Consider the following 27,129-nt stretch of genomic DNA (forward strand, 5'->3'; position numbering starts at 1 on the left):
TTTGGTTCCAAGACAGCAAAGTCAATTTTGTTTGTTGTTTATTAGAAACTCAGAGGATTATGTGACCATTTGCCAAGCTAGAGACATGGTTTGCTGAAAATTAATCCTATGAGGATTCAGATTGTTTTGGCCCAAACTTTTCCTCGTTGTGTTGGCATTGTCAGGAAATTGAGTAGTTGTGTAAAAAAAAAAAAAAAAAAAAGAGCTCTGAGGTATAAAACAGTAAAGGACAAACAAGGCTGGATATGAGCGAAATAATCTGGCCATATCAGTTATATTTTTATAATTAGCTCTTCTAGGCAAACCTGTTTAATATCAACCCAATTCTGATGATGAAATTTGTCTTTAAATAATTATCACAGCCTGTGTCCCAGGCTGATACCTATACTCCTGTTTCTTCATCAAGGCCTGAATTAGGATGTTAGTTGACAGCAGGCCAGTGATATTCAATTCAATTCAAATCAAAGTTATTTTTTTATAGTACCATATCACAACAACAGTCACCTCAAGGCAGCATTTTGTCAAACAAACAGAATTTTTCATAGGCTAAACTTACAAAAGCCATTTGAATACTAGTCAAACAACAAAGATTTATCTTAGAAGGTTTGGCTCTTAGCTTGGAAATGGCAGCCTATCAGCAGGCAGAACACCACCTAGACCAACAGTCTGTCTTTGCTTCTATAAAAACCACAACTGTCTCTCAGGACTTTCACCCATGAGCTATTTAAGGCCATTGAGGGGATTCTCCGTGTTCTATGATATTTGAAGATATCATTGTTTCCGCCACAGGCTTCAGTTTGATGAGTCTTTGATTTAAAGTACAACATTTTAATCCCACACTGGCTCTTTGTCAGGTGCAGAGGTACAAAGATGCATTTAGCTCTTCCTCTATCACAGAGCTCCTGAGAATGAACGCAGCATTTTTAAATCCAATGTTTTTCATGTTAGAGTCAAGTCAGCAAGGAAAGCAAGTGTAAGCATTGCCCTAGAAAGCCTATAAACCCCATAAGTGGGTGAATCGTATGTGGGTAAAACTGAGGTTGCATGTTGTATCCTTTCTTTAGTTGAGCAAAGAACCATATAAACTGAGGCACATCATGCTTGAATAACTGCTAGGTTCAGGTACATAATACAGAATATATTTGGCATATGATTTCTTTTGCAGTATGTTTTTCCACTATGTTGCGACATATTCAAATGATGAGTAAAGCCACTAAAATGCCCTTACACTCAAATGTATGGCCCTCTCCTTTTTTTTTTTTTCCAACTGATGAATCATGGTTGCATGCTCTCACCCACATAAGGGCACTTGGAGATATAAGCAACTGTGTATAATGTCAGAATACTTGTTTTGTTTGGTTTTCTATGAAACAGCACTACCTGAGAACATCAGTTGTTAGACACAGACCTCATTCATTGAAACTGAGTATTGAAACGCTGGCTCTCTACATCCTCTAGCAGACCGTTACATGGAGAAACCTTTTGAATACAAGCGCGCTGATCCACACAGGTGTGCACATGGGTGTTCACTGTTCATAGACAGGCAAAGTAAATCCATTGGGTATCCTTGTTGGTCTTCAGACAACAATTCTGACGGCTAAAGAACCAAATGGGACAGGCAAAAAAAAAAAAAGAAACTCTGAGTATCAAACACACATCTTTAGGAGCTTCACTACATTAGCTGAGCAAGAACGTTAACTAAATGTCTCTGGCTGCAACAGCAGCCAAGGCTCTACCAAGGACCACGCCCAGCGTGACTACAATAATGTCAACACACTCCAAATTTAACTTGAACAAGAACATTTGTCATGGTCCCTGTGCCTCCCCGGCCAGCCCAGTGTGGCCACAAGTGTTTGTTGCTTCTCTCTCTCCCCTACCTGTCTGCCTGGGCGGAGCTCTGACTGGGCTCCCGCCCTTGGCCCACGCACCTGCAGCTGATCTCGAGTGATTTGCAGTGGATCTCTGGCTCTTCTTAAGGCTGGGGCTCTGAGCTATTCGTCGCTGGAATATTGAGTAACCTCGGAATCCCTTTCCCTTGGTGCGCTTAGTTGCTGGTGTGCGGTGTTCCTGGATTCCCTCGTGTGTGAAGAGCCCCTTTCCCGGATTCCCCTGTGCCCTGGATCCCCCTTGCCCTCTCACCTGTATATAGTCGCACCTGGTGTCGTGTATCAATAAAAGGAACTGTATTTTAGCTGCCTCGTCTGCGCTTGAGTCCGTCCACCATCGTGACAACATTAACAGTTAGAAGAGTTTTTGCTTTTTCTGATGCAAAACTATGCTTAGTCCAAGAGAGACAGTCTCCCTCAAAAAGCTACATTATATTAAATGAATGTTTTCCTTTCCTCACCATCAACTTTCTGAGAGAAGACATCTGATATATGAGGCTGCAGTTTTAGAACTGTTAATTGTCTCTATTCTAATCCATTAAACTTCAAAAATAAATAATATCATTAGCCATTTCCACACTGAGTATTGTTGGTCTGTGGATGGATTCCAACTCCAAGGTCTTGAAGCGCAGCTGCCAATAATACTCTTGGTTCTGCTCTTGGTGCAGTGAACATGAACCCGCTCTCAACCTGCTTACAATAACCTCAATCTCCAGAGCAGGACTACTGTTAACAGCTACAGTCCAGGGATAATGTCATCTGAGCTTTAGAGGCAGCTAAATTATACTGAAAACTGTAAAAGCTGTGACCTGGCCCTCTTTGCAGGAGAGAAACACAAGACTAGCTAGTAGGTGGCTGTTAAATATATCAAAAATAAATTCAATATGTGGGAAAAATTAAGGCTGTGTGGAAAAATAAAAGAGCAAGACACTGACCAAACATTTGCTAACCTGTGCTGATGATAATGTTGCTTTTTATTAACGATTTTAATCAAAGTGCCAAAAATTACCAGCACAGGTTACAGGAAGTCTTGACCCACATTTTTGCTTATCAGTTATCCATTATTCTGCTTTCCACTTGCTACATCAGAAACCCATAAGCCCTGGCCATTCCCCTCAGAGCCTGTCATCAGCCAATAGCCAATGGGTTCCCACATGCATATGATAAATGTGGAAAGACACGGAAATGAGTGATGGTTAATATGCACACACACGCATTAATTATTTTTGAGAAGCTAATCTATGCTGAGGCTTTAATAAAATGGATTATTAAAAAGCACTTGGCAAGCAAGTTGTCACTGACTTGATTTATTTGTCATTAATCAATACCAGGTGAAAGGTTCTGGCATGCAGCCACAGTGTATATTTCTGCATATTGAAACCTGTAGTACACTGTTGGCTTTTCCTTTGATATTCACAGTCCGTGCTTAATTCAGCAGCTAACACAGACAGAGATACAATGTTTGCATCTACCATATCTGCAGTAACATATGACCGTACCCTTCAAACGTCCTAATCAATTCAAGTTAAATAACAGCTGCAGCATATAGAGATGTTTCTGGTGGGCCAGATAAATTACTGTTTGAAATTTCTAGAGCATCTGCATTTTTTTGTGCAAGTTTGGAGGTGGTGAGGCTGGCAGACACATGCTGTGAAGGATGAGTAATGACGCCAAATTGAGAGGTGGAGGAAGTAAACACACTGGGCTGTTGTTTCTATTGGACTTTTCACCCTGGGGCTGTCATCATAGCAACCCCCTTCTACCAAAATATATTATGTTCTGCTGGCACCTCCTACAGCAAGCGCTAAGAAATTTCAACCCATAGGGGGGACAGAATCTGCTTTTTGCATTCCTTGAATCCTTCTTTCCTTTCTTTTTGCTCTTTGGCTCTCATTTGTTTCCTCCACCTGCATGACCAGATGTAGACTAAGTGGTTGCTGTCAACTGAAACAGATTCTTATGGACTGGATAGTGAACTACAGGGGGCCCTACCCCAGACAAAGTCTAGAAGAAATTCACACACTGCCCTGTCTTCAAAATGCAACCTTAATATGTTAACTGAGGTTCTCTGAAACTGCACTCTAAAAACCACCACTATATTTTCTGCCCCTCCTTAAACTGGTAGGTCAAGCTACAGCGCTGGCCCATGGCCCAGGTTTCAGGGATGAAGCTAAGCCTGACCATATCCTCTGCCTAGCTTCTTGTCAGCAGGACCCACAATCTCTGGCAGAGGGTGGAGAGCTTTCTACCTCCTCCTCTGTCCCAACCATCCTTTTTTCTTGGATTTAAAGGTTATCTGCAACCATCCTGTCTGGTGCCTCTGGCAAGAGTTGGAGAGAGTGGCTAGCCATCCACAGGTGTGAGGGCTGCAGATAAGAAAAAGCAGGCTAGGAGAGGACGCACCGAGTGAGAGGCGGGGCAGAGCATGGCAAAGAGATATAGAGGTCCGTTGTGGCCTGAGCCTGACCTTCCCTCATAATACTGTACGCAGATGAAGTGCTCCCGGGGTGAGGAAACAAAAAGGACTGTTCCGCATAGCTACACCACATAGCTGTAATCTTTTCTACTCAGCAAGGCCAATTTTTAAAGCGAGAGATGGTGTACAGAATAAAGTATGCATCGTGTGCTATGTCAAAGAAAGACAGATGCAAACCTAGTACCAACAATGTCTTTTAAAGTTAGGAAGCCAGGATTGGGGATAATATCTACTGTTCCTGCTTTACAAAAGTGAAAACATGGCAGGCACAGCAGCAAGTCCCAAGGTTCACTAGGTCACTTTCAGTGTCTGTAGCTACTCCATTAATAACTAATAGGTGGAACATTAGGGGGAAATGGTGAGTATGTCTTGAGGGCTTACATTAGCCTGGCATACAGCATCTCCTTATCTTGTGTGTGGGACACGAGAGGGATGGGGGGGGAGACGGGATGCGTTGTCCTCTTTTTGACATTCTTCCTCCATTAACCGCCCTGGGAGGATAATTCGAGTGTTACTAAAAGTGCACAGAAACAGCACAGACGTATGCAGACTGCTGGGCATGAATACATGTGGAGCCATTTGCAATGAAGGAGTGTAACTGAGTACTCGTTGATGTTCCTGCTATAAATGCTTGACTTGCTTAAAGTATGACACCTTATAATTCATTATCCAAAAAATGATTATTGCTCAGTATTCAATCTATACATGAATTACTGAAATAAAAATATTTGTGTGTTGCATTTAAAAAGGCAGATGAGTAATAAAGTGAATAGATTTTGGCTTGCATACATATCTAGACATTTCCTAAAACATTAATGTTCCAAGACTGCAGTAGTATCAGAGGTGAGACTGCTACGTGAGAGCAAAATAAAAAGGATTAAATCAACACTGCTGCTGTGCTCAGTGAGGAATTTATGCAACAACAACAACAAAAAAAAATTGGAAAGCTACAAATGTTTTTTGGTAGAGAATGCACATAATTATAATAACTAATGATGATTCATGAGTTGTTTTTCAGAGATCAGTGATGCATACAAATTGTATAGTGACTGGGGAGGGAACCTGCCCTTATACTCAACCAGAGGGCACAGATTTTTGAAACGCACTCCTTGTAGTAAACCAGACATGTATGTACGCACACATGCACAGAGAAAGAGAGAGAACCACTCTTCTATATCTCTGGCTAATTTGAGAGTCTTGCTACACAAACATCATTAATCAAGCTGACTAAGATTTGTCACTGGCAAGCTCCCCTACCTGTTTATTATAATTAAATCGATGTACGAGTCATTGCAGGCGTGGACCTGGACCATGGCAGAGGTGGTTATGCTCAACAGAAAAGATGGGCTAAAAAACAAAGAAAGGCAAAAGCTTGGAAATACAGAGAAATATTATACGGGAATAAAATTAAAGCCAGGTGCTGGATGTTCTTTGGTAGAAATTAACAGCCATGCAAGTTAAATATTGCAGAAACAAGAAACAAGAGGTGAGAGGTGTTTGCACTGTACTTTAATAATAACCTCTGCTACATCTCCACACAGAAAGGTTCTATTCAGTGCTGTTAAGCCGTTAAGATTATATAATAATGCCCCCCCAACACCACCACCACAGTCGCACTGTGCAGCAAAAAAACATTTCTTAAAAACCTCACACAAAAGAAAGGAGACATGATTGAAAGGCAATGCCCAAAAGAAAGAAAGAAAAAAAAAACTCTTCAGTACGTCGGCCAAAAAAAGCAGACCACACATATTGAGGCAAACACACCCCTGTGTGACTTCTTCATGCCAAGTGAAATTTATATTTGAGACTTTCTTTTTCTTACATTGCATCTTGGGGCCTCTTTGTGACTGTCATGCAATAAAATTGTACAGTACATTTGCTTTCCTTAAGAAATCACTGTGTATTCCGTAAAATATGAGTGCACGGAAGCTTCCCTTCATACATCGAAGAAAGGGGTAGAATGAGGAGATCGGAGGCTGCGTTAGTGGGCAGGCATGCAGAAAGGCAGATATTTGATTTGTGCCGGATACTCGGGGAGCACACAAGAAATAAAACAACTGAAGCCACTAAAACTTTTTCTTTACTGATATGGTGACATGGTAATGGTTCATAAAGGGAAAGTAAATTGGGAGGCTGCGGTTTATGACTGTATTGGTTTGGCTGGTGGAAAGCCAGGGGGACAAGAAGGAGAATCATTGTGCACTAGGACTCATATCTGGGCAGCACATATAGATACCAGAGCTGCCATAAAATCTTTCTGTCAGGATGCAAACTCCATCCGGTCATAAAAAACCTATTCTGTCAGGGATTTTGACGACTGGTCTGAAATTTTATTGCAAAAGACAAGGCTATAAGCACAGTCAACATTAGGGAGGACCAAATCTACATTTGAGTGTCATGGGTCTTGGCCCTTGAGGCACTGTTCCCCTGAATCTGTTCATGGTTTTGACATACAGTCGTGAAAAAGAAGGTTTTCACAGGAGTCTTTGCAGTCCTGTAAAATATGAAGCATATTTTCCAACATTCTACTTCTATAAGAATGAACACTTTCCCCACCAGAGCATTGTGTTAAAGAACTACATTTCAGACTCTACAGGTCTTATTTAGCATGCTAACATGTTAAAGTTTGTAAATACAATTAGAAAAACCTTTATCAAGTATGCCGTGTTTGGAAGAGTTGCCAGAAAAAAAAGCCTCTTCTTTCTAAAGCAGCACGGCTTATGTTTGCAAAGCTGTGTCTGAACAAACACAGGAATTCTAGAACGATGAACTTTGGACAGATGAGACCAGTGTGGAAGTCAAGAGTGAAAACTTTATTTTTCATGGGGCCACATTTAGAATGCTCTGCAGAAGGATCAGCTTACAATATGTCTGCATACCACCTTAATGGACTTGCACCTCGCCCACCGCCTGGCATTCTTCTCCTAGCTTAGCATACCTTGCTTTCTTCTCCTTGGAGAGAATTCAATGAACCCTAAGAGAATATTCTACTGAGTTTAGCAGATATTGGAGACAATATCTATAGAATCCAATATGATGGCTGCATTAATGTACATTTTAACCACCTTTAGCAAATCATCCTTCAGACACTTTGCCATTTTAACTGTGCAAATTTTAAGTATTCTTCTCTGACAAGAATAGATTACATGTGTTGAAACCAGGCATACAGCTATATTGGACTGCAGATAACGTGGCCGGGATGATTGCCATTTGAATAGAAGAAAGTAAGAGGTGAAGCACCGGCACGGTGAATAAAACATGAGGAGACGGATCGGGCCACGCAGTCCAAAACGAGACAGCTATGTCTTTGTACCAGCATCAACCTCTGACCCTGTGGTCAAAATGGCTGACACATACTCACAAAACATCTGACAGCAGCAGCAAGAAAGTATAAAGAAACTTGTGATGAGACGGGCACCCGTTTACTTTGCTGTCTAAAGGTCGCAAATGTGCTGCAAAGGTGATGTAGCTTCTGGTATACTTATTGTGTGTGTACAGTTGTTTGGAAGGTAGAAGCTAAGAAGTGCTCTTACAAGCAGACTGCAATTCCACTGTGGTCTTGTCAGGTTGTAAGTACAGTGCACTGCAAAGTTTACCAGTTTTTTTACTGATATTTCTACTGATATATGTTCACAGTGACGGCAGCAATTTCTCCTAATTAATGTGGTATTGATTTATTGACGTTAAACTGATAGACACAATACCTCTTAAGGGACTGATTAAAGTGGCACTACCAAATCAATATGCAGGTGAAAGATTAACCAAATACTTGCTGAACACTGCAGAGATACAAGCATCCTACTCAAAACATGTTACGATTTCAGTTTGCAAGTTTACAATCTGTCCTGAAGTACTGGATCTCCTTCAGATAGTTAAAGGGGACTAGCAGGAGAAAATGTTTACTCCTTTTAACTGAATATTGCCAAGTTATGCTCCATGTGTAGATTGCAAGCTCCGGGCGTTGTACGTGGGCCTTTGGCAGGCTGCTCAGCTGCACCCAGTCCATGATTATAGGGCCAAACTGCCATTAAATACCACAGAACCTGACTTGGCGAGCGCTTATAAATCTAACTCTAGAAAGTAGACAGCATGCCCAGGGCAATGAGAGTTACGGGCTTTACTCATTGCCAGTATTCACACACGTCACAGGTGCTGTATTGGTGTTAATCAGATGCTGCTCCGCAGGGCAGAATGAGTCATGTGCTTTGCGGGTGTTTGAAGAGTTGTTCTTAGGTCAAACTAGGTCACAGGGTAAATGGCTGTGTATTTTATCTTATGGGTATTAGGACTGAATCCCTTATGTGGCTATATGCTGATAGATTGCTGATGTCAGCTCATTAGTGGTGCTACCTTTGCAAAGTCATCAGTCCATGTAGGTATAGCAGTGCTCAGTGATTTAACAGGGAGCAGAACAGAAGCCATTGATGTGAGAAAATAGGGATGAAGTGCTAAAATGTGCCCACAACTGTAGCGCACTATCTGCATTGTATTCTTCCAGTAGCAGGAAATTAAATCATAACTACAATTTTTTCCCTCTAAATGGGATTGCCCTGTTGTTGGGTATATTGAAGAGAAAATTATATTTAAAAAGTTAACTTAATAAGTGGAAGAAAACAAGATGACTTGGAATGCTTCTGCTCTAAGGCTTCCATAAATGGTCTGATGAGAATAAAAATAACATATGTTCTTGCATTTTCTATCGCCAGATCTCAATCCAGTTTAACACCTTTAGAAGATTTTGGACTAAGATGTTAGACAGCATTATAAATTACCACCATCAAATCACCAGGTTTCTTTGGGGAAAAACTTGTTAGACTTGCAGAATCTAAGAGACCTGAAGCTATTCTGGCAGCTTACTGGGGCTCTGTTCTTAAACCTTTAAATAAAAAAAACGACAAAACCACAAAACCAAAAAGCTTCAAATAAGCACGAGCTGACCTGGATCAATGTATGTCAATAAAAGGTAACATGATTTTCTGAGCACAGAGAGAATTCACTCTCCTTTTGACAGGCATTAAATATTGGTTTAAAAAAAGAATGAAAAAAATCACACAGACCATATATTTTTTAAACTTAGGTAGATTTAATGGTGATTAATGTTGACATGCTCTTAATACATAAATGCTTTACTCTCTTAAAGTTACTCTTTTACTCTTATAAATCCATTACTCTTATACTCTTTTCCGTGAGGAAATGTTTTAATGAGGTGGAACTGCAACCACTTTGAAGCTGTCGTCTGGATGATGTATCACATATGAGTGATAAAATGGCATATACTTCTCAGATATAATGTGTCTAGGGTTAGTTGAGCAGTTCATGAATAATGATACAATAATGTTAATAAACCTAAAAAAAAGCCAGTTCTGTTGCAAGCCAAATGATCTTTAGTATGGAAAGCAACCTGAGAAATGTCACCAATGCCACACAGCTGCAGTAGTTAGACTACTGTGTCACATAAAAGGGAAAATATGCCTCACTTAAATCAAATGCCATCACTTAGAGACACCTGCAGAATGCACTTTGGAAATTTGTGCAGACATAACATTTAGAGACACCTGCAGAATGCAATTTGGAAATGTGTGCAGACATATATCAAAAAATACTCAATTAATACATATAAATCAGAACTAAACTAAATTACTTTAGTTTAGTTCAAATAATTATCTATTTGGAAGCTTTGCTACCTCACAGCTTCCAAATAGATGCACCAATGGAATAAATTTGTAAATCATATGTGAGTTTCAGAAAAGCTGACTTTTGACCTCGAGGTCAAGATCAATGGGGTTTGAACTTGTCCAAGATATTTAGTAGCTGGACTTGTGTTATGAATCCTACATTGCCTCGTTCTCAGGTTATTGTGTTTACAAGATTTTCAGAAAACTTGACCTCTAACCTTAACCTTGAGGTTGAGGTCACTGAGACAAATATTTGTTGTTCTTTACAGACAATCAGCGATATGGTTTTACCCATCAGACTTTACAAACAAAAACTTACTACATGCACATTTTTTATTTAATGACTAAAGATGGCTTTTTTTTAAATTAAGGAATACAAACCCTCTATACAAAATATATGATTAAATCAAAGTAGAGGCAAAAAACGAAATTCTTCACCCACAAAAAGAAAGTTAAGAAGAAGAAATTGTAACTATTTATTCGGTATATAACTGCTGTTCAGTGCTTCTCCTGGATTCTCCTTCCTAAGTAGAGAGGGATGAAGTTCTGCTCTTTTGTTTTCCTTTGAACAAGGACTGCTGCAATATTTATCACTATAGCTGAAAAGTTGTATCAGAATTAAAGAAATCCAATAAAGTAGATAAACTTATCTGGAGCACTGTGAAGATGAAACTAAAAGCCAGACAAGCTCAAAAATGTTATCCGGCCCTAAAAGGTGAGAGTAAAATATCAGAGAAAGAGCCAAAGAGGAGGCTCACTGACCAGAAGCTGGTAATTAAATAAGAATGATTATAAAAAACACAGACATGGCAACCTAAAGAGAACAGAATATGTAGTCACTATTCAACAGGTGAGAATAAGGCAGAGACACATATCTGGCTGCAAAATAAATAAGGTGGTGTGTGGTTATATAGCTTTTTAATATTAACGTAAAAGCCCCATTCAGACTACTTTCACGTACGCATTTGTTATTTCACCCTGAAGAGAGACAGCGAGACAGAAAGAGAGAGAGAGTGTTAACCTTTTAGCCACGATAAGGTTAAGACAATGTTGGTGTTCAGAATGAGGTTTAAATAAGCAACAGTTCTGCTGTCACAGAGGTCAAGGAGGTTGTAGCTACTGAGAGAAAATTACAGCACACTTTTTTTAAGACCAGTACAGAGAGGAATGAGGGAGAAAACCGAGGAAGCGCATAAGCGACATCTCTCACTGTGTAATGGAAGCCTTACTGCACGCTGTACTTGCTGCCTGGAGCACCATGGCAACAGGGAGAGCGAAAGATTGAGAGGGGCGGAGGTTCAAGGACTTCTCTTGTTCCAGCAACATTTTAATTACTTTGGGCAATGCTGTTTAAGGAAACAGAGTCATTCTGGACCTTCTGTAACAGCTGAGAGAACCCCCCTGCCCCAGAGGGTTTGGTGCTCGAGCCCCCCCATCTCATATTTGTGAAATTGATGAAACAATTGAAGATGCATAGAGATAAGGAAAGTAGTCAGATAATGAGAGGAGGAGATAGAGACAGCAAGAAGGGAAAGAGGTTGGAAGAAGAAAAAAAAAGCAGAAGCGCAAGAAAGATGAGCATGAGGAGGGAGATGAAGCAAAATGAACACAGATAGAGATCGACAGTCTGGGAGATACAAGCTGTTTGAAGAAGGTTGGTAAGAGATATGAGGAGAAAGGGGAAAAGGGATATGAGGGATTTGTAGGGATATAAAAGCTTCAGTATTCTCCTTTAAGATACACACTCATGAAAAGAGGCTAAAAAAAATCATTATTTTGAGGACACAAGGATGAAGAGTTTTGCTTTACTTTGTAGAGCAGCTACTAGAGCTACATGAGCATGTGCACTGTCAATCTTTGCATACATGCACAGTGTATCCTGCTTGAATATTTTTGTATCGGTTTGGGTCTGTGTGTGAGAATATAGCAACGGAAGTGTATTTTTCTCCTGATGCCATGCCTAACACGATCAGCACTCATTAAGCGCTCTCCAAAGCCCATGCACCTCACAGACAGAAACCTTCTCCAAAAGACAGCCCCCGAACCAAGTAAACACACACGGCTTCCGGCCTGTAAGCCATTTCTTCAGTGTAAACAAACTGGCATCCACTTAAAGCACTGGCAAGGAATTTATACAAAATGTAATCCAAAAAAAAAAAAAAAAAAAAAAAAAAAAAATTGTCACACAGTTCTGCCTGCCTACTTAAAAAAGTAATAAAAATTTAATTTGTTGGAAGTTTGATTTTTCTCCTCGTCATATGAGCCTGAGAAAATTCAAGTATTCAGTATTCATGTTATTACTTTCAGTATGCAGAATAACCGCTGCATTTTAGAAGAATCCCACTATTCTATTTGTAGTTTTATAATTATTACTATATAAAACTACAAGATTATATTACCCTACCTTTTTTTATTAATCAAATTCTTCTAATCTTGTTTAATACTGTATTAACCATTGCTACAAAAAACAGTCGACTGATGGAAAAATCATACATCCTAACCCTTCAGAAAATACTGGTGTACCTTGAAAACCCTGATTCACTTCAGGATACTGCATCTGGATGATGCAACAAAAAATATGACACTTACTCATTGTAAACCTAATCTATGATCATAAAAGATTATATGGGAAAATTTAAGGTGCATAGACAAGCCAGATGATCTGTTGCAACAAGCTAATCCTTTACACCTATGGTTGTTAAAACCGATGCAGTCCTGTAATCTGAGTGTGAGAAGAGGCAACGGTTTACAATAGTCGTTGTATGAAACATATTTCTTACTTACCAAAACGGGGACGCATTTAGATCACCAGGGACACACTCAGGGATGAGAGCGGCCTGTAGCTTTTCTTTTGTTGCCTGTAATGAATTATTTCATACAAACATGTGATTGGGCTGCATTGCTGACGGATAGCAGCCATTGTTATGGTAAAGTCACTCTATGGTCTTCCCTGGCTCCTCTATTAATCTCAGTCAAGTCAATGGTGCCATTGTGCAAAATTCCCCATTAAACCATACCACCTAGACTACAATGGCTGTGACGGTGGTGCACCTTGCAGACAGTCACGAAGAAGGAAAGATGACAAAATGTCTTTCTAATCTGCATTTCACAATGTGTCGAACGCATGAAAAGATGGCTAAAGATGGTAAAAATTCATTTGTAATTGTGGGGTAATAATTGTCTGCAAGTAGGCTGTAAGGTAACTAATGCCATTTCTCCAATGAGAGTCAAGCTGTCTGACCTGCTGTTAGTGCAGCATTTAACTTAAAACTGTAGGGAAATTGTTCACAGGTGAAGTAGCATAACTCATTTATGATTACTTTTTTTTAAATTAAGCCCATTAGGCACTTGAAAACTCAAGATGGCTGTTGAAAAGAACAAGACAATATATAGGATTTTCAGATTAAATAACTAGACTTGCCTTTTTGAATGATCTGGCAGTAAAATCATACAAGTTGACCTGACTGTAGAAGTCTGAAATCACTCTGAAATTATTATGGGCTGTAATAGTATAAAAAATAATATTTGTTTCAGTATTATTTTTCAGTCATACCTCCCCATACATGACAGGATGTACAATTTAGAGAGCTTAGCCATTGCTAAAGTGTACATCAAATACATGAAATGCAGAATTTTGGCACTTTTGAAAAGTATCCACTTTTGAAAGATTGTTTCAGTAATCTGCTGAACTATGTGTTAGACAACATCAGCCTGTGACCCTGGATTAAGATATGGAATGGATCCAAAAAAGGAGATGATGACAGTCTGACAAGGGGGAGAAGCGAGACAAAAGAAGTCTCGTTATCTGCAGTCTAAGGTTGTAGTCCAACGCTGCCTCACTGTGTGACAAAAATTCTTCTCTTAGCTCTCCTGGTTTCATTTTCCTAGACTCGCCTCATCTCCCATTCTTGTCCTCATTCTCTCCTTCCCCGTCTGTCAATTTGTGAAAGCCCCACATCATTACTGTCAAAAATCACACCGCAGTGCCACTAGAACAGCTACATGCACTATATCACATATACAGGAACACAGTCGTACTTACCGCCCACTCACGTGTTGAAAGAGAGTGACTTTTTCCTCTGACACTCAGAAGCAAGCTTCTCCCAAGGGAATCCTGAGTCAGACAGACAAGCAGCATGAACTCAGAAGAGCTGAAGTCTTTGATTTTCCTGTCAGACACTTTTAGCCCCACGGTCCCCATAAAACACTGTTTGTCTCCGTCTTCATCTGATTGTGTCATTGTCTCCACACTGTTTGGTGTGTCTATGTGCTCGTAGCCGTGTCTGTGCTGAATAGTACTGCTGATACAACCACGGTCACAATGTGAACATTATGTGCCATTACTAGACCAAACTCCCATACAAACTTGCTGACCTTTGGCTTGCTTCACAGACATTTGTTTAAAAGGCCATAACACAATCAGCTTAAATCGGTAAAGAGGTAAGTGATCGTGAAGGAGGGACAAAAAAGAACAATCTAGATCATTTAACTGCAGGGTTCGATGAGAAGCTAAAAGCCAAAGCCTCTCAGAGCCAGAGAGGCAGGTGATTAAACCCTGTCTTCAAATCTCACACCTCCTTTTCAAGCCACAGGAAGCCGCTGGAGAGCTCTGATTACCATCAATGACACTCCACCCCATCCATCTGATCCCCTTAAGAGTCTGTTAAACCCAAATGGGCTCCCTTTTTAAAAAATAGTGTCAAGTAAATAATAGATCTTTTATCTATAGGTTGGGAACTGGATAAACATAAAAGCGAGCTTATCAAATCCTAAAGGTGAACAGTTAAAAGGTGCTCTAATCAGATTTGGCACTGCTTCCTCTCATATACCTCTTGATAAGTGACGACGCCTCAAAGGAGGTCGTAGGTTTCGACTTGAAATGGAAGCACTAACTGCATGACGCCAGTGAGAGCAAAGCAGAATGTCTAGGGAAGCGGAGGTTACTGGCATTTTACATTTCAGCCCGGTCGATGTTGGCGCTTTGCGCTTCATTGGCTGTCAAAAATGAAGCGTGAAAATGAGGTGGAACCCAGTTTGTTGTTACGGCTATGGAAAAATTCAGACATAGCATAATTTATAAGTTCGGTGGGAGTTTTACTGTAACTTAGTGCAGCATATTGTTCAGCGACATCAAAGAATTAATTTAAAATATTGGCGTATTGACATTAATGTTCACTGCTTACTTGCAATATTGCTCCAACTGTAACTCTGAATGAGTACTACTGTACACCACGGTAATACTTTTTGCTAAGCTTTTTTGAGCAGAAAGCCTTTCTGAAGATCTTTCAAAGTTTTTCTTTGGACACTGGCTGCTTTTTCGTTCATTTTCAGTTCAGTCTTTGTTAAGCCACTTAACACTGACCTACAGTATGAATCATGCAAACATGAAAAAGTGAACCTAACTCCAGGGATGAACAAGTGTTGTGTCTAACCATAACAGAAAACAGAAGAGAACTAACTTTAAAATATATCTTTAGAAACTTTACTATTAGCCTGTTTCAAAACCACATAGTTTCTTTAGTTGAAGAAAATATAAGAAATATAAGAAAAATGGCAAATATAACACAATTTGACAGGCATAAAATAGTATTTTTGTACCAACAGGGTGATTTACAGTGTTGATTTTAAAAAAAAGGAGGAAACTGGACAAGTGAAGGACAAAAGACCTGGCAGGCCTAAAAACTACTTATGACAGAAAAATTGAACAGTATCTGAAAGCCAATATCTGAAATGGGGAAAAAAAAACAACAACCAAAGGCCTCTAAGAGAGGCATGTGGCCTTTCAGTTGATCTAGTCCCATCAGAAATGATGACTGAGCTGGGCAGATTATGTTGTTGATGAATCCACTACACGTTGAACAAAGGTTACTTTGACTGAAATTATTGAAATACAAAAAAGAGAGAACACTGGAACTGGATATAAATAAGACTGATACAATAAAACTCTATACTCACCTGTTCCAGCATAAGTAAAGATGTGGAATCCGATAAATGTAGCGCTTTGTACTCAGTGTTGGGGAGTAACGGAATACATGTACCGGCGTTACGTATTTAAAATACAAAATATGAGTAACTGTATTCCGTTACGGTTACCGTTTAAAAAGGTGGTATTCAGAATACAGTTACTTTGTTGAAATAAAGGGATTACACGGCGGTCTTAGGCTGTGCCCTCTCTATTTTTGGTAATTCCACGCCGGTGGAAACCCAAACAAAACACGCATTAAGAGGCTCTAATGCACAGGTGTCGAACTCCAGGCCTCGAGGGCTGGTGTCCTGCAGGTTTTAGATGTGTCCTTGATCCAACACAGCTGATTTAAATGGCTAAATTACCTCCTCAACATGTCTTGAAGTTGAACTAATCATTTGATTCAGGTTTGTTGACCCAGGGTGATATCTAAAACCTCCAGGACACTGGCCCTCGAGGCCTGGAGTTCGACACCCCTGCTCTAATGTGTCTCAATCTTGCGGCCCATGTCACCTCTACTTCCAGCCATATATTAAGTAATCCAAAGTATTCAGAATACGTTACTCTCATTGAGTAACGTAACGAAATACATTACAAAATACATTTTGGGGCATGTATTCTGTAATCTGTAGTGGAATACATTTTAAAAGTAACCTTCCCAACACTGTTTGTACTGATATCATGCTCAAATAAAGATTTTCCTTTGCCTCTGTACTTTGCAACGATTTTGGTGAAGACAAAACTTCAACGTGTACAATTATGCAGAAATACACATACAAATATAATATTAGTTCTGATAAAGGAAAAATCACTTTTGTCAAGCACACACACACAAAAGCAGAGCCATTTTTGCACCAGTGCGGAGGATGACGACATTCACAAATACCTGCTGCAGTGATGTGTGGCCCCTCGGGCTCTGGCTGTAAGTGTCAGGAGCATCTACACAGACTATAACTCTGCCTCACTGATAGCAAGCCTGGGATTGTCTCCACTACTGTTGACCTCCCCTCCTTCTGCTTTTTTCCCCACTGGCATCACCTCCCTCGACATCTTTTCCCACTGAAGTCGTAAACTGCTTCAGTAGCATCACCAAGAGCAACTAGGCTGACACGTGAGGACTTACACACATGATCAAAAGTTCTCCACTTAAAACATCTGAGTGCATGAAGAATACTGCCAAAGAGGAACAAACAAACAGCAGAAAATATTGTTGATGATTTATTTGTATCACCCTAACAGTAAAGGAAGAGCTGAGATTTGTTGGGGCAAGTATTATTGGGGTTGGTTGCTGTACCAGCAAGCCTAGTTATTAGTGCTTTAAAATCAAAGCCTGTAGAGATAGGGTAGAGAGATGGGAATTGAAAGCAGGAAGGAGGGATGCAGACACGCTGACAAATGAAAGTGAGGGAGAAGCTCATTAAGCTACTGCGGTTGAGGGAATAGCCAATAAAAACCAAAAGGATGATCACGAGAGAGTAAAGCGAAAGAAAGGGAAAAATATATGAGAATGGAGGCTGAGAAAGAAAAAAAAGAGATAAGTGAGGGAGGATGAGAATAGGGGAAGAAGGGAATTGGGGGATCGTTTGAAATGTAGAAAGCCAGTTACAGCCCACTTATTGCAATCTTTTTTCCTTCCACATAAACCTGTCTTGATGTCAGAATACTACAGAGTGCAAAATAAGTAATTTCCCCTGCTCATGCTCATTTGAATGAAGCATCTAGATGTTGGCTTTTTTTATTTTATTTTATCAGGCTTCATTCACAATAGCATCAGCAGTATTTTCCCTCCCATTTTTAAACATACTGTGCCAGTAGGACTCTCAGAGGGCAGCTGACATCTGTCACTTCAGTGTGAGACTAACAGGTAACACTTTGCACATTCCTTTTGCCTTGGTGCCAATGAACAATAAACAAATGAATGCTGAGTTAAACACAACTCAGCATCTGTTCATCAGCAGCCACAGAGTTCAGCCAGAGTGAAGAAAAGAAGGATACTGGGTTACTTCAACCTGGTACGTTCTCCATAAAAACTGGCTATTGTGGCTCAAAATGATGATTCACACAGTGCTGGGGCAGCCTGCTGGGAAGTCTAATCACCAGAATATACATCCACATACAATGATTTGTTTTTGTGTGGGAGGTTGTTGGTAGCTTGCTCCTTACAAGTCTTCATACTGGAGTGTTTGGTTGGCAACAAAACAGATCAAAGGGTTTGTGTGTGGAAGTATGCAGACTGCAAAAAACAAACAAAAATAAACAAACAAACAAACTATAAAAGCCAAGTATTTCCTGTAATTGCTAGCTATCCTAAGGAGTAGCGCTAGCTAGCGCTGAGAAATTGATGCAAGGGAGCTCCTAAAGTTTCATTAATACTACATAGCAGTACATCTTGTAACAGCTTTGGCTTACCATATGGAAAGTCCTGAGCATGATCTACAGGAAGCCAGTGTTTATTTGCAGATTTATTAGCCGTAGTTCCACAGCTGGGTTTAATCTCATCCATGATTAATGAAAAACACTAATACAGAATTCTATTTTAAGATGAAGATCCATTAAAGTACAGAGAGATTAGATAAATTTGAGAGACAAGCATCAGAATGGATGAATAATGATGTATTAATGCATTAAGTTCTAAGTTTTAGAAAGAAAAAAAGAATCTGAAGGTGAATCTGAGGAACACACTCAGCCTAACTTTGTTAGGGATACCTCTTCTACTACTCATTTATGCAAATATCTAATCAGCCAGTCACATGGCAGCAACTCTGTGCATTTGGGCATGTAGATATGGTCAAAACACAAAAGCATCAAAATAGAGAGGAAAGGGGATTTAAGTGACTTTGAATGTGACATGCTTGTTGGTTTCAGATGAGCTGGTCTGAGTACTTCAGAGACTCCTGATCTACTGTGATTTCCCCACATATCCATCTGTTTAAAATATCTTATAAGTGACAGTAATGCTTTATTAATGTCAGAGGTCAGAAGAGAATGGTCAGACTCATTCCAGCCGATAGAACAGCAGCAGTAACTCAAATAACCATTCATTACAACCAAGGCATGCAGAAGAGCATCTCTGAACACCCAGCACATCAAACCTCGAAGCAGACAGGCTACAGCAGTAGAACACCACACAGGGTCTAATTGCATATTAAGGCTACAATTCACATGGTCTCACTGAAACTGGACATAAGTGTAGTGGTTTACACATTCTCTTGTGTAAACCTCAAGGTTTGATTCTAGCCAGAGACACAAAATTCATTCAGGTTTGCATCACCTTCCGCAGACTCACCAGAAGTGGACAATAGGAGATTGGAAAAATGTTGTCTGTATTGATGAGTCCCAATTTCTGCTGTGACACTCAATCGATAGAGTCAGAATTTGCTGTTAAGAACACTAAAGATCCATCCTGTTTTGTATCAATAGTTCAGACTGATGGAGGTTGTATAAGGATAGTGGGATATTTCTCTTTGCACACTTTAAACCTAAACTTTACACCCTTCCTGAGAAATTATGTCCACTGTGTCAATTCCTTTATGGCCTCCACAATAGAGCACCTTTGGGATGTGGTGGAATGGGAGATTCACATCACGGAAATGCAGCTGACAATTCTGGAGCAACTATCATGTCAATGGACCAGAATGTTCATCTGTTCCATCAGCATCACCTTGCTGAATCCTTGCAGAAACAAGGCCGTCCTGAAGGCAAGAGACGCTCCAGCCCAGCACAAGCAACATGAAACTTAAAAAAATGGACAACGAGTGCATAGATGGAAACATTTAAATGAAAGATTTACTCAGTTGGAGTTTGTGTATAGTTTTGCTTTTTGACCTCGTACTGGAAGCTGCAGGCCTTGGTCAAGGACAGAAGTGTGTCTTGAGACATTGCTTTCTTAATCATCCCACTGCATGTTGCCCTGAGAGACTCGTTACTTTCCGCTTTCTGAACAGTCTGACAGTAGCCCATTAACAATTAAGAAACACAGCTCACAGCCCTTCAAATGGCATAGAAAGACAAACTAAACCTGCGATGTGCACAGTACTGCAGGTATTAATTTGGTATCAGATTTTCAAGTTAATGGATACCACTTTTACCACTAAACACTGAACTGAAGAGACTGAAATATGTTTTGAGTTTTGATACTTTTTTACAATATGTCATATTCATGGATAAATTAACATATTGGTGTTGTCTTACTGATTTGCCTTATATATATTGCACATTTGTTTACATAGCACACTGCAGTACCCTCCACGTTTTACTCCAGAGAAGTGTTTGCTGCACTGTAGTTTTCATTGGCCAGTGAATCACCATGAAAAATATATGTATGCAATTATGAGAGATTAAATAATTAAATCTTTAACAACCTGAATCCCATAACATTTCAAATACTGCACATAGCAGTTTGAACTGTGTCCTTCCCTGTCCAATATGTTTATCTGTGATACTTGAGTGCGTTGAACACCTTTAGGGTTTTTTACTGTATAATTAAGCTTGCCAACAAATATTAAAGTGACAAATCCTTTACTTGATTTAGGGGCAGAATAAAAAATGCATTCAAATATAGCATACCCAAGGGTGAAATGTTGTATTCATTTTTTATGGTAGGATAGAAAGTACATTTTTCCATTCAAACAGTGTCTGTGAAGGTTCTCGGTCATCCAGGTCATCGTAGTCTAAGGAGCTTGGAAAGAAAAACGCCTGGACTTGTTTAAGTTGCTTCAAGATGTTTCACCTCTCATCCGAGAAGCTTCTTCAGTTCTAAGGTCAAATGGTGGAGAGTCCCAGATTTAAGCCCTATGGGAGTGTCCCCAGACAGACATGGACCTCCTAATAATCCTCTTCTTAATCACACATCCTGGACCTTTTGACCTCAGGAAATCACATGATAGGGTGGGGCTAGGGTCCACAATGAATTCACCCAAAACTTTGGCTGATTATGACCTACACCTGTTTTCACACCTTGGCTCGTGTGATTAGATAGAGGATCATTAGGGGGTCCATGTCCCTCTTGTGGGGACACTCCCATAGGGCTTAAATCTGTGACTCTCCACCATTTGACCTTAGAACTGAAGAAGCTTCTCGGATGAGAAGTTAAACGTCTTCAAGCAACTTTATGAAGTCCTTTTCTTTCCAAACTCCTTAGACCATTAAAACAGTATCAAAAACACTTTAGGCCACTTCCCAGTGTAGCAAGGTGTGTGCACAGGTGTGAAAAAAAAAAACAGTTTACCTTTTTTCTTAAGCTCACTGACTTTTCTGGGGGTTGATAGCAGTTTCAAATTTGTAAAAAAAAAAAATCTGTTATTAAAGCCAGTTTCCTCCAGCTGAGGGTCCTTGCAAAGATTAAGAATGTTCTCTCTCGTCTGCCAGCTTTAAGAAAATAATTCATGCCTTTATTTTATCCGGGCTTGATTATAGCAGTACGGTGGAATCAGCCAGGCTCTGTTTTCTCATCTGCAACTTCAGCACACGTAGACAATATTTCCTCTGTTTTGGCTTCTTTACACTGGCTTCCCGTACGTTTTAGAATTGATTTTAATATTTTATTTTTATTTTTTAAGTTTCTGGACTAACTATGCATATTCCTAATGCATTTTAAGTCAGCTGACCAGATGCTTCTGTTTGTTCCGAGAAGCAGACTAAAGCACAGAGAAGACTGGGTCTTTGCCTACTAAACTCGACATCTTTAAAACCCGCTTGAAGACAGATCTTTACTCCCTAGCGTTTAAAAGTGACTGAGCTTTGACATTGTTCTTTTCTTTGTGTTTCCTGTCTGTCTTCTATTTTTCTGTATTTTCCTGCTCTGCTTTATTCCATTTGGTTATATAGCACTTTGTTCAGCCCATGTTGTTTTTAAATTGTGCTTAGAAATAAAGTGACTTGACTTTTCAATATTCACACAACTGCTTTCAGAAGTTGTGTGATTGCGATTGGCTGATCGCCAGATATTTGCATGAATGAGTAGTTGAAGAGGTATCACTAACAAAAATCCCTTTCTTTGAACTTAATACTTAACGCACCGAAAATCTGAGAGTCCAGATTGATTTGACGCCATATTTGACCGACCACGAGGCCCTATCACTGGGCTGTAAGTTCTTAAAAGAAAACATTTCCTCCTGTATTTTTTTGCAATCTTTTATGTGTTAAAGCTTTGTGCTGCTTGTGAGTCCTCCAAGTACAAAGCACTCATTCAACCACACATATTCTAATATTTTCAGAATGCTGTGAATGCCTGCCAAAGACCTCAAATAGACAACACAGAGGCAGGATAAAACCTTTTAACCTATGTTTATATGTGATTTGTGCTTTGATTGAATCACCTATAATTTGCAATTCCAGCATCACAGCAGTTTCTCTCCAAAGCAATGAACTCCTACTTTATTGCCGTGAGAGACATTTTTTGGATCCCTGAGACATCTGTTATGTTAAAGAAAGGAAAAAACCCCAACAATATCCAAAGCTGCAGTTGCAATTGATCGGTTTAACACTGCTATTTGCTAACAGTCAGAGTTTGAATTGTTTACATCTCACAAAATGGAAAACAATAACATAAAACTAATTTTATTTTGTGCCATAAAACTGGTATATGATGAAATCATCAGACTTTGCAATGAACCGTGAAGCGCTCAAGGCAGTAGGTTATTTAACCAAATGTTTCATCTGCTCTAAGCATGTTATGATATAGAAATTGTTACTGTCGTGGATCATAAACAAATAAATATGCCAAAACTGACAAATTATTATTATTATTATTAATTCTTGAGAATAAAAATCTCTTCTGCAACAGTGCCCTGGCCAAGAAGGACAGCAGTACGATAAGTTACATAAATTAATAGCACATACACATACAAATCCGTACACCAGTAAAGTGCAGTCAAAGAGTGAAAAATAAAACACAGAAACAATCAAGATATATAAACTCCAATATCAATAAAGAATGCATACCTTAGTAAAAGTACTTCTCTAACGCCAGAAGCAAAGGAATAATATTCAAGCAAAACATTTGCAGACTGAATTAACTGAATTCAAATTATTTAAAATTGCCTTAAATTCTTTAAGTGAGACCAGGTGATTACTTGATTCTGCAGGTGATTCCAGGAGGAAGGAGCTGCAAATTGAAATGCTCTTGATTACTTGATTCTGCAGGTGATTCCAGGAGGAAGAAGCTGCAAATTGAAATGCTCTTTCTCCAAATTCAGTGTGAAGCTTTGAAACAGATAGAAGGAATAATTCTTGAGACCTCAGACAATAACTTCCCACGCTTTTTTGATTAATGTAAGTTTGTAAATAAGATGGGAGCAAAGCAAGAATAGCTTTATACAACTGCTCTGAACAGTATAGTGGGCAATATGTGATGAAATATACAACTCTATTTTAGGGCTTTTTCGTTATGCTAAATACTGGAAGACATGAATTAATATAAAAGTGGTAACTGCCTTCAACTCGGTCATGGTTGGGATGTTGTATAAAAAGAGTTTTAAAACCCACAGTTCACAAAAAGTGTCAGCATTCCATTTTAGATTATTCAACCGAATCCACGGCTCTCTGTGTTTCTGCCTTACTCTACCAGTCTCACTATCTCCTCTTTCCATTATGAAAATTCCCTCTTTGATCTTGAACCCTGAAAGGTAGCATTATCTGGAAACAACAGAGAAAGCAGATGATCAGAGACGAAGACCTCAGGATGAGAATTTAACCCCCCAAATGGAAAGCTGTGCAAAATATAAATGAAAACACCATGAAATGAAATATGACTCATTTAACTCACAAAATCATTTGAAATTGCAGTAAAACACTGAGCTTATTTAGGACTGACTATGCAAGGAGCTGGTGGGGACAGCAGTAGTAGTATTACCTGCTACCATTCAGGGAAAGCCTTTAGAAAGCATCTCCAGGACAGACCTTTAATGCTCAACAGCAACAGAGATGTGAGTTAGATTAAGAACCTTCTCCTTGAAATGCTGTGGAAAATAACACTGGATGGAGATTTCAGGTCACAACCAAGTGTCCTCAGTGTTAACCAGACCCAGGGTGCAGGCTGTGCAAAGATTCTATTCAAGACAGTCCAGCATACAATTTGGAGGCACAACCAAAGACAAGTGGAATGCACAGAAAGATAGGTGCCTTATTTGATTTAGAAGTAGCACAATTTCAGTGGGACAAGCCTCTGAAAGTGGTTGAGAACAACAAAGCCAAGATCATTTGGGATTTCAAGTTCCAACCAGACGCAGTGATGGTTAACAGTGAGCAGAAAATGGCAGTAATCATACTCTAGATCCCAGATGAGAGTAACATCAGAAAGAAAGAACACAAGAAAATTGAGAAGTAACAGTCACAAGTAACAATCCTGCCCTTACTGGTAGGGTATGTACATTTTCATCTTTTATTTTTCTGCACTTTTCTGATATTATATTTTCTGTTTGTTGTCATATTTCAATATTATGTTACTATTCCTAATTGGGAAGTACTCTTTGATATTTGAATCAAAGGCTACTATCCATTAATGCACTCAAAATCTAACTGAAATGACTCCAACTGAAATTGAACCGACACAGAGACAGAGCAGAGACAGAAACTAAAGGCTAAGGATTTTTCAAAGTAAAGGACAGCGAGATTGCCCTTGCAGTGGGTCCACCATATCAATTTGATTAAAGTGTGAAAGGACACTTAAGATCTCAATTGCCAGCACATTAGTAGTCTACTCAGCCCCCTGCCTTGAAATCCACTGGCTAATGTTTGAGGTAGTGGTGGAGTTTAAAAGATTATTTGATTTCACTTAGATATGTCTCTGCATGTGAAATCAAATAGCGATTAGATAATGTGTGTGCTAAATATGAAAGGCAATGCTTCATTTGGAAGATTGATTAGCATTTCAAATGGTTTTTTTCCCAAGCCAGAAGCACAACAGTCAGCTCTGCGATATATGTAAAAGAATTAAAATGTCAGGGCCTATTAGATGACAAAGATTACTATACTTCTTCTTTGGCATTGATGTAGATTAAACTTTAAACCATCCTAAAAACAGTTTAAATGACAAGCTAAGATGTAGACATATGAGATGAAAGTCTTTTTTCTCTCTCCTCTTGGCGGAAAAATGTAGCAGTAGGCAGAACGTAATAATAATTCAATGCAAAAAATAATAATTCAGGAAGGAGGAAGGGGCTGAGCAGATTTTCTATTAGACCTAGCTTAGAAGAGTCTCTTCTCTTCTAAGCTGAGCATAAAGTAGGTCTAGAGAGAAGAGAAGAGAAGAGAAGAGAAGAGAAGAGAAGAGAAGGTGGGCATCAAAAAAATTTTTCTCCAATTTATTTCTCTTATGCTTTGTTGTTCCATATGTCAAAAGTTTTTGTGCAAATTTCCATTACGTCTGTTTTTTGAGACCATGATAATCCTTTTTGGGGGTTAATTGGATGACAGTGAGATGACAGCACAAAGATGTGGAGAAAAGACTAAAACATTGTTTATCGAGATAGCTATTGCAGAAATTCAAAGCTAAAATTTACCCAGACTTTATGAACGTTATTTGGACCATATAAAACATACAGTGAACTCGGAGCCATAAAAACCTAAGTACACCTATACTGCTTCCATAGGACTTAAAAGAGTAGGTAGCAGGCATGTGCTGCTAATCAAATGCACTTGATTAATCGATCACCTGCAATTTTCAGCACCTCTATAAAATCAGATATTTTGGCAGTTTGCTGGCCTGGAGCATTCAGGTGTGCATTAACTCAGTGTCACAATTTTCCCTTGAGTGGATGTCCCAGCAAATTACAATGAGGGTCAGACCCTACAATGCTCAGAGAACTTGCAAAAGCCCAAGAGATGCATTTCTACAGGGCATGTTAAGTGCTAAATTTCATGACAGTACAATCAAAAAAAGAGTAAACAATAATGGATTATCTCTTCGCCTTGGACATACGAGAATGTGGAGATATATGGCCATAATCCATAGTGCCACATTTGGTAAAAACCAAATACAGCATATCAGTACAAATACCTCAAACCAACTAACAAGCATGGTGATGGAGGGGTCATGATTTGGGCTTGTTTTGCAGCCACAGGACCTGCATGTAGCAGACATGGTATTCAGAGATTATGATCGAAGTATTCTAGAGTCAAATATCTGTCTGACAACTGAAACTTGACCAACATTGGATCATGCAACAGCCAACAATCCAGAGAACAGCAACAAATCTACAACAGAATGGCTGAGAATGAAAAGAATCAATCGCCCAGCCAATGGCCAATGGTCCAGACCTCAACCAAATTGAAATACTGTGGCTTGACATTAAAAGAGCTGTACATAAATGAATGTCCACAAACCTCAGTGATCTGAGGCAACATTGTAAAGAAGAGGGAGTCCATAACAATGTGTGAAACTGATAAATAGAGTCATACAGAAGACGGTTACTTCAAGGTATTGCTGCTAAGGGTGGTTTTACAAGCTACTGACTCATGAGGCGTGTTCAGTTTTCCCTGGACTGCATAAAATCCAGCAAAAACTCTGTTTTTCACATGACAGTATTTCTATTTTTTGAGACAGGAGTGAGTCAGTTCACATTCTAAAACACAAATCAGGGCAAAACTTCTCTTCTCTCTGTCTCAGTGTGTTTTATTATGTATACAGACAAAATCATCAGCTCCACACTTTTGAGTTTCATACCACTGTGCCTCTACATTTTGTAAGTCATTCATCCATGAAGACTCATCCGGCAGTCAAAAACCTCATTAAACTCCTACCTCTTTGACGTGAATAAGGGACTGTCTAAAGTCAGAGAAGAGGCAATTGGATTTGATCTGTCACTTTACCATAAATGTGTTCATTCAAGGCCCGTGGATTGCTTCAGCTGTGGCGCTCATCACATTCAATTCTTTAGCTCTGGATCCAATTTTCAGAAAACTTATTGGGGAACCAAAATAGCAATGAAGCCCTTTTTTTTTGCTGATCTCCTGGTTAGAAGGTAAGACAGTCCCTTGATAGAGTAGTATATTCTGTATGTGCATGTATGCTTTAAATATGCACACAAACACACCTTGTGCAACTTTTGAGGTAGTGAAAAAAAATATGTATGCAACAGTTCCTGAAGCAGTTTCAGAGGATTTTTGCATATCTAATATTGGTTTCCT

The 27,129-nt window shown here is 39.4% G+C and overlaps 1 long non-coding RNA gene across 1 annotated transcript in view; it reads right to left on the minus strand.

Moving 5' to 3' along the window:
- Window positions 1-12,820: 12,820 nt before the first annotated feature.
- Window positions 12,821-27,129, minus strand: part of LOC102076830 (uncharacterized) — a 79,633-nt gene continuing 65,324 nt past the window's right edge. Inside the window, exons 5-6 of the long non-coding RNA XR_266124.4 lie at window positions 14,080-14,151; window positions 12,821-12,895 (exon numbers count right to left, since the gene is read on the minus strand). This is a non-coding gene — a long non-coding RNA (uncharacterized LOC102076830). The remainder of the gene's footprint in view (window positions 12,896-14,079; window positions 14,152-27,129) is intronic.

Source organism: Oreochromis niloticus, linkage group LG17 (assembly GCF_001858045.2).
Source record: "Oreochromis niloticus isolate F11D_XX linkage group LG17, O_niloticus_UMD_NMBU, whole genome shotgun sequence".
In the NCBI taxonomy this organism is placed as follows: Eukaryota; Metazoa; Chordata; class Actinopteri; order Cichliformes; family Cichlidae; genus Oreochromis; species Oreochromis niloticus.